The sequence below is a fragment of the Rhamphochromis sp. 'chilingali' genome (genome assembly GCF_963969265.1).
Source record: "Rhamphochromis sp. 'chilingali' genome assembly, chromosome: 9".
Classification (NCBI taxonomy): domain Eukaryota; kingdom Metazoa; phylum Chordata; class Actinopteri; order Cichliformes; family Cichlidae; genus Rhamphochromis; species Rhamphochromis sp. 'chilingali'.
Window position 1 is genome coordinate 36,385,304 of NC_137936.1, and position 8,236 is coordinate 36,393,539.

The window sequence follows — 8,236 nt, forward strand, 5'->3', positions numbered from 1 at the left end:
CTGAAGCAGCAACTCAGGTGTCTTTATAATCTTATTACTCTCCGACTCCTCTTTAAATCTCAGCTAGCTTTCAAACTCCAATTCCATCTACACTAAAAGTTGAACATTTTGACTTGGAAACCCACAACCCCAAAACAAACAAAAAAAAACCTGCACTTGTTGCAACAGAGCATCACTGATGTTCATGTTAGAGTCACGTGGTCACTGGATTCATCTCAGTCTGCTATTCGCTGCCTTTTCGTTCCGTCGTTGGTCTCCACCAACTCTGTGTGAAATCCCTGGCCATTTAGCAGCTTCATGCATGACTATGCTCACTAGTTAGGTGTTACGTTGCTGTTTGATGCTGGTCAGATGGCGTACAGTGGATTTGAAAACAAGAACAGCATAGAAGGATCTGTCACAAACACACCCTTTCACATAGATAGCCAAGTTATCCATGGTCATTATTAACAGTCATGTAAATACACAGTATAGATTCTTTAAATTCAGAGACCACTATTGTAAATAGGTTTAGGAGGTGTCTTGCACAACTAAGGAAACATAGTTATGTTTTAAAATATGCTAATCCAACATTTAGATCAAGCAATGCTTTGATCTCCAAGGGAGATTAGAGATGTGTCTGATTTCCCTTTGAAACCTCTGCGAAGCGAGAAGGCAGCCAGCCAGCATGCTGCTGAGAGCCTCTGGCAGCGGCCCAGTCAGGAGAGGGTTAATAACAATAAAGGGGAGGTTGGAGAAGCCTTCCTGAAAGTCACATGGTCTGTGCTGGGAAGGGTGGGGTAGGGGGGGGTTAAAAGATTGGAGGGAGGGCTGCTGGAGATGAGAGGGGGAGGAATCTGGAGCATGTTGCCGTAGAAACAGAATCCTCAGTTGGCCAGTGTGAAGTCAGAGGCGTAATTCTGGGTGGTGACTGCAGTTAGATGCTGCTGCTGGTGGTGTGAGGTGGGTGGGTGGGTGGATGGGAGGGTGACTCACACTGGAGAACGCACTCTGCATTCTAATGGATGGACACACGTGTATGCACACATACACACACCTTCGTTAGCTATCGTCACCTTCAATTGTCAGTATCTTCTTATCTTAGCATCTCCTCTTTTATCCTGACTTCCTTTGCTAATTTATATAATGGATCAGCGTTATCTCGCTATTTCTGACCATATAATTATTTCATTATGTGCTGGAAAATCCATTAGTATACGTTTTGTTGGCTCTACTTGCATGTGTTGATAAAGGGCATCTATTACGGGGAACTAACTGCTCAGACAGGCAAGTAAACTATAGCCATGTAATTGTTGACGGTATAATTGCACAGCACACGTAGCAATTAAAGTGATAATATGTGTAAACCATGCTCAAGATTATCATTGGATTAACTACACTTCCCAAATACCCTTGGGAGTTTAGCAGCTCACCAGCTGTTAAAGGGGGACTGTTAATAATTATGTTGATGATTTTATGCTGTTTTATTTTTGAGGTGTTTTTTTTCCCTCTCTTTTTGGCTGCAGGGGAGTTAGTTTGTATCTCATTATATGAAGCTTATGTTAATGAACTTTGTCTCTTAGGATGCTGGACAATAACACATAATGTCACGGTCCTGGGTCTTATGACCCAGTGTTTTGAGTTTCAGTTCTTTTGATGTTCATAGTGTATGTTTAAGCTTATCAGGTTTCCTAAGTTTATTTGTTATCATGCCTAAGTGTTTCTAGTTCTTATTATTTCCCCCTCGTGTTCCAACTATGTTAAATCTCCCTTGCCCTTCGTGTGTTTCATGTCTGTTGTCTTATGTTGTTATGTCTGCCTCTCATGTTCCTGTTTCATTTTGGAGAGATCTCGTGTTTTTATATTATGGATTATGTTTTGAGTCCTTTGTGGTACTGTTTCGTGTTTCCCTAGATCTCAGTTATGGTTATCTTAGGTTTTGCTCTTTGGCTTCGTCATATGGCTTCCCTGTGTTCCATGTTATGTCCACTGTGATGGTTTTGTACCATATTTCAGGTTCCTATATTCTGTCTCCCCAGTTGCTGTTAAGTTTGCATGTTTAGAATTCAGTCAGTGTGTTTCCTGTTTTACTTTGAAGGTCCATGTCTCATGTGAGTGTTTCTAGTTTTGCTTCCCTTGCCTCGTCCTGCTTTATTACCCTCAGCTGTTCCTCCATGTGTTCCCACTTCCCCTAATCACCTCCTGTGTATTTAAGTCCTCTGTTTTCAGTGTGTGATTTTCAGGTCGTCTGTTGTCCACGCCATGTTTCCCATGCCATGCTTCCAAGTTTCTTGCCTAGGTTTTTCTTATTGCTTGTTTAGATTCCCCAATTTTGGTTTGTGTTAATTTTGCTTCAGTTTGCCTCGCCCTTTGTTTGTACCTCTTCTACTAGCCTTATTAAACGGCTCGCCTTTTGTTAACATTTCAAGTTCTGTTCCCTGTTCCTTGGCGTCTGCGTTTTGGGTCCTTTTTCAATTCATACAGTCTGCTCTCGCCAGACTGTGACACATAAGAAGCAATATTAAACAGATACATAGTTTCTCAGTGCACAACCTGAATCCTAACATACATATGAATCTGAATTTATACACTAATAAATTAATATTGAAATATTAAATATGAATAATTTAATATTGTGTTTTTAATCTTGAATACAATCAACATTAGGTTGTTTGGATTAACTTTAATCCACAGCTTTAGTCGGTAATGAGACGTGTAGTTTAAAGCATAATATATACGTTATATAAATGTTTTCACCACACCCCTTTTCTCTTATGTTCACTTTTTAACAAACCAAGCAAAACATCAGATTTTCTACCGATCACAACAGCCACTGCAGTGCTGTAGCACTGCTGGATGTGACGTCCACTTGTCCAATAGCAAATAATGGTCCTTTGATTGAAAGCTGCTTTGGTCTTCCTTTTAAGGAAAGCCAAAGCAGGTTCATTTCCCATCAATGCAGCATGTAAAGCTGGAAGCAGCAGATCACAGGCACTGTGACGTTTTCTGGGTCACCACCCACAACTGTAACTCATGGTTTGAGACAAGCCAATGGGGAACAGTAAAGCTGGGTGGTCAGCAGTATAACGAGGCTGGGTAAGAAAAAAAAAAAACTTAATCTTGTTTATTTGAGTTTTTTGTGACCATGACTCATTTCTTTTCTGGGAACAGGTAGAGGCAGCTGTGCCCCATGCACAAGTCAAGAAACTGGATTTTCTCTTTTTGATTTAAAATTTCCTTTCAGAGATTTGCTGTGATGTTGGCATTGGTAACAATGAAAAAAACCCACATCTGCTTTAATTGTCTGTCCTCAATAGTTACTGTTTCTTCTCGATTGCTTTACGTTAGAAATATAATAACTATAATATAATATAACAAAATAACTCATCTTCTGCGTATTCTTGCCATGTTGATTGGAAACAAGTTATTCTGAAAGAATAACTTTGGAACCCATTACATTTTGCCAAAAAAGGAGTTCTTGCAAAAGTATTTTTTAATCCATTAATATTAATTTTGCTACAAAGTACAGCACTATGAAAAAGTCTTTCTTTATATTTTACATGTATACTTTCTCTTATATTTTGCATTTTGCACCACACTTGTTTGTATTTTTTAAAAGCGATCTTGATCAATAGTTTTCAGCCTTTCTGACGCTTTTCAAAGTTTTTCTTTGGATGGACATTGGCTGCTTTTTCACTCATTTTCAATCCAGTCCTTGTCCTTGACCATTTTCAAGTTTTTGCTTGCTTGTTTGTTAAATCCCATAATACAAATCACTAAAGCATAAAAATGCACGTAAGATGAACCACTGTTTTATCTACACATAACAGAAAACTTAGCAAAGAACCAATTTTAAATTGTATTATTAGGCACTCGGTTACTTGCAGCCTGTAACAAAGACAGAATTTGTTCCCCTTTCTTTAGTCAAATATGACACTATAGAAAGATTACACTTTTGACAGGCATCCATCTATCCATCCATCTTTTTCCGCCTTATCTGGGGCCGGGTCGCGGGGGCAGCAGCTTAAGCAGAGAAGCCCAGACCTTCCTCTCCTCAGCCACCTCCTATGGCTTATCCGGGGGAACACCAAGGCGTTCCCAGGCCAGCCGAGAGATATAATCTCTCCAGCGTGTCCTGGGTCTGCCCCGGTGCCTCCTCCCGGTGGGACATGCCTGGAACACCTCACCCAGGAGGCATCCTTGTCAGATGCCTGAACCATCTCAGCTGGCTCCTTTTGATGTGGAGGAGCAGCGGCTCTACTCTGAGTCCCTCCCGGATGGCTGAACTTCTCACCCTATCTCTAAGGGAGAGGCCAGCCACCCTTCGGAGGAAGCTCATTTCGGCCGCTTGTATCTGCAATCTCGTTCTTTCGGTCACTACCCACAGCTCGTGGCCATAGGTGAGGGTAGGGACGTAGATCTACCGGTAAATTGAGATCCTCGTTTTTACACCCAGCTCCCTCTTCACCACGACGGACCGGTGCAGCTGCGGCCGCAGCGCCAATCCGTCTGTCGATCTCCGGCTCCCTTCTCCCATCACTTGCGAACAAGACCCCGAGATACTTGAACTCCTCCACTTGGGGCAGGAACTCATCCCGACCCAAAGTGGGCACTCCACCCTTTGCCATTTGACAGGCATGAAATCATATTTTTGCAACAACAAGATGATTCCCAAAGCACTCTTATGCGATGTGACAGAAAACCTGGTGTATCACATCATGAGGTGCAGTGCGTTCTCAAAAAATTTGAGGAGCCTGAATAGGACAATAAAGAAGTGGCAGACCTATAAAACTCTTCTTCAGATGGAAAGTTTTTCCATTTTTCAGCATGATAATGCAGCAGTCACCAAATACACGGGTACATGGGTTATGGTAATTACCTACTTGACCAACTCACACATTAGCTGTATTAAGAATCACTAATTTAACTGAAAAAAGGAGTCCCATAAAACTATGATGGAGTTAGGTCAGGAGTGAGCTGTCCGTGGTACTGTTTAGAGGCTACAAAATCCAAAAGCAATAATGCACCAAATACACTCAGTAGACCTGGCAGCATGGACAGAAATAAGACTATGCTTAAATGTTCACAGGCAAAAACAAAACAAAAACACAACAAAATAACTAAATTCATTGCAAATGTTTAGCCTTGTGATATCCCTCCCAGGGTTTACCCTGCCTTTTGCCCTATGACTATGGATGAACGGACAATTGGACGTTTTATTTTTCCATTTATACTGAAACAGCTGAATGTCTCCTTGGCACAGGATGGTAAATGCCAAAAATTTATTTCTATACATTTTTCTGATCCCAGAAATACACTCATTTAACCTTTTGATCACTGTGCTTTTCCCTGAAATGAGAACATAAAGGATCGGACTGTTTTTTTTCCCACTTTCAAAACAGACTGATAGGCATAACTTCTTAATTAATCCCGTTCTTTCATTCATTCACTTTTAGTACCACACATATAGAATATTTAATAAAGCTCCCTTCTGAATTTTGTTATGAACAATAAGAAGGAGTTGATAGCTAACATTTCTGAACACAAGAATTACATCAGAAAAAATGATGAGAGGTCCCCTACAGCCAGACATTTTCAGTTAGCTGGAGGGTCAGTGGTTACGGGGAATGGTGGTTGGGCTGTTGAAAAGAGTTGTTGACAGGGAAGGGAAATCATCAAAGGGAAGCCCATTGGATATATAACAGTGTATCCTGGAGGATTAAATGAGGAATTGTTGTTGTCCTGTTTTTTACGATTATTATATGTAGTGGATGGGTTCCAAGGACCTCTAGTAAACTGACGTATATTGTTCCATATAATGTTTTTTTAAGGTATTCATGGACTACTAGATGTATATTTGATCTTTCTATTGAATCCGACAGACTGTATCATCTAAGATATTTTGTTCCTGTTATGGGAAAGGTGTTTTTAAATTCATTTCTTCTTTTGTGAGGTTTGGCTTTATATCCAGCTATATATGTGATGTTATGTACGAATAAAAATACGTATACAAATAAATATAAATCCACTACTGAGCAGGTTCCTGTGTGTCCCAGTGCTTTATTGCTGGTGATGTCCACATATGCAGAGGAAAGCCATTGACAGAAGCGCGTCCATTTTTTCTTATTGCCATTTTATACTAAGTAGTTTAACAGCATATAAAATAGTATTATATATGCAATTGTGAGTGCTTAAGTTCTATTAACAGTATGGCAGTTTAATGATTTGGAGGTGAGCACGACGTTTGTTTTTCTTTGTTTTCTGTTTGTCTCATATCCTTTAAATCTCTCCGAGTTGAGCTCCGTTTCTCCGAGACACTTAAAAAAAATCCCTCGTAGTCTTCCATAAAATACAAGTTGTGTATTTTGACGAATAACATCGGGGCTTCAGAGGAAATACATAGAATGATGGAGTGTGGGCGTCGACTTCTTAAGTCCCTTTACAGGAGAAACCCTACACCGGCCTCTCTGTGGACTCCCCCACTCCAAGTCAATGTTTATCGATTTCATTAGGCTGAAATAAAGACTTGCCAATGTGCCCGCTGAACTGGTGATACAGACGATGAAGCAACTTGGTTAAATGACCGAGACACAGCGCCACCTGGTGGTTCTACGTCAGACTAACATCGCAGCAAATATTCTCTGACTGTATTTACCGTTTTAAATGTGTCAGGCTTCATGACTCTTTGTGCCGATATTTGGGGAACATCTGCATTGCAAAGCAGCTGCAGTATGAATTGATGCCAGTGAGACATTTGCGTGCGATCGTTAAAACTGGACAGGAAGAATATATTACCGACATCGGAAGAATGAATGAGGCTCTGCAGGAAGCAGGCTGTGCCTTCATAACGCTAATACAAAAGCCTACCTTTTGCAGGCTTGCTGTTTGGTTTCCGCTGGTAGATCGGTTTGTAAAGCAGGAAAGTGCAGCTGTTTTTCACACGGGAAAGCCCTGAAACCGTGCTACCTCCGTTCAGCCCTGCTGCTACTACTGGGGTCCCATCTGGCTAATTACCTTGTCAATAAACCTTGAAGGTAATACCGCGAGAACGAGAGTTGGGGGTGAGCGCTGATCCTGACCCTCACTAATTATCCCATCCCAATTCCAGCACGGCAGGAAAAACAGTAACTCAAGGTTTCAATATTATTCATGCACGTGTCCATTCATATTAAAAACCTGTCACTGTATTGCAGATTTCATTTAAAAAGGAACAACATTACAGTTTTTGCCCATCAAGGTGTAAAAAACAGTGTAGAACAAAGCTGACCAGGAAAATGTTTATTTGCATTCATATTTATATGTCTTATGCGCATTTCTAATGCACTAACTTTTTTACTGTGCTGAGACTCTTTTGTTGTCACGTGCATCTTTTTTGTTGACATTATCCTTGAGATGGAAAGTTGACAGTGATTGGATGTAATATAGAAAGACACACACCCATGAGCTTTCACACTGCCTGTCAGGACAAACACTAAGCCATCAATCTCCAAAGATGACTTTATCTAACTCTAAACCTTTTCTTGTGTCATCCCAGCAGGAACAGTGGCCTAAATAAGTGTAAAAGGGAAAACCCCCCAAAAAGGTTTGTAACCACCAAGACCTCAGGTTGCACTAAAAATGCACAAAGCTGTGAATAGGTGAAAATAAGACAAAATGGACTTTCACCTCATCCAAGAGGTGTTTTTTTTTAGTTTAAAAATAACTGATGGAGAGTCCCAAGTATTTAATACGTAGTGGATGCGTCAACCTGGAGGAGATCCTAAGGGATAACCCAGCTAGGTGTTAAATACCTGGAGTCTCCATCAGTTGTAGAACTGAAGATTCCTCTTGAATGAGAGATACAACGTCTTCACAGACAAAAAGTGCACAGCCTGTCGCAGTGTCTGTGTTGCTTTTTATTTAATCTTCTTGTTCTATTGGTTCTTCAACCTGTTTTCCTCCTGCCTACATCTCCATCTTCAGGATCCACTGAACAGTGTACACTATCCCTCTTCTGTACATGTCCAAACAGTCTCAGCCTTGCCTCTGTAACTTTGTGTCCAAGCTGCTCAACCGGAGCCCCATCACATTTCTGTAGTTTACCTTCCTGCTTCTGTTTCTTAGATTTAAAGTGTGCACGTTATTATCTTCTAATGCCATTTCTATACTCTTTTGCACAATCTCTGTCTCATTTCTTTTACATTTTTTTTAAACTCCATTTACTTATTTAAATTTTCATCACTGCTGTAAATATCAAATAGTGCTAAACATAAAAAAT

At 40.5% G+C, this 8,236-nt stretch overlaps 1 protein-coding gene across 2 annotated transcripts in view; it reads right to left on the minus strand.

The window, feature by feature from the left end:
• The window catches only part of LOC308402278 (mitogen-activated protein kinase kinase kinase 12-like), a 34,662-nt gene extending 27,682 nt beyond the window's left edge, over nt 1-6,980 (minus strand). For both annotated transcript variants that reach the window (XM_080890974.1, XM_080890973.1), the window contains exon 1: nt 6,847-6,980. The gene's annotated coding sequence lies outside the window, so the exon portion shown is untranslated. The remainder of the gene's footprint in view (nt 1-6,846) is intronic.
• Between the last annotated feature and the right edge of the window lie 1,256 nt (nt 6,981-8,236).